Here is a 616-nt window from a genome sequence, read left to right on the forward strand (position 1 = left end):
TATGCAGCGCTATAAGCTTACCTATATTGGATAATTTTTTTTTTTTAAATTTGAAATGCATTATATTATTATGTTGTAATCTTTGAATCCAGTTGTAGGTTTTAGCCGTTCTTATAAGGCATTATTATTTTTTTTTTTAGTTAATTAGTGTATACCATATTTTTGGTGGGGAAAGGTTTGTAAATTATTCTATCTTGTAGAATTTATCCAATTCATACAATTCATAACATCTATAATAATGATAATATCATTATTGACACTCAAGTAACTACTTAAGCGTATTTTGCTTTAAATGTTATAGACTATATTTTATAATTCACTATATACTTTCTATAAAAAAAAAATAAATAAATAAAATAAAAAGTCTTGGTGCCTTTAGTGTTTTAAGCTACAGTTTTGTTTAGTTAATCACATTTAAAATTGTAATGATATTAAATTCATGTGCTTTTCTTGCGTTATACTTTTATTTTACAATCTAAAATATGCAAAATAATATTTCGTATAAAAATGCTGTTATCTATTAAAATGTAATGGTTTTTTTTTTTTTTATTGATCTTTTCACATAGGAAACAATACCGTCTATAATTTGCTAATATTTTTCACACATTTTTTGAAG

Source organism: Acyrthosiphon pisum, chromosome A1 (genome assembly GCF_005508785.2).
Source record: "Acyrthosiphon pisum isolate AL4f chromosome A1, pea_aphid_22Mar2018_4r6ur, whole genome shotgun sequence".
In the NCBI taxonomy this organism is placed as follows: Eukaryota; Metazoa; Arthropoda; class Insecta; order Hemiptera; family Aphididae; genus Acyrthosiphon; species Acyrthosiphon pisum.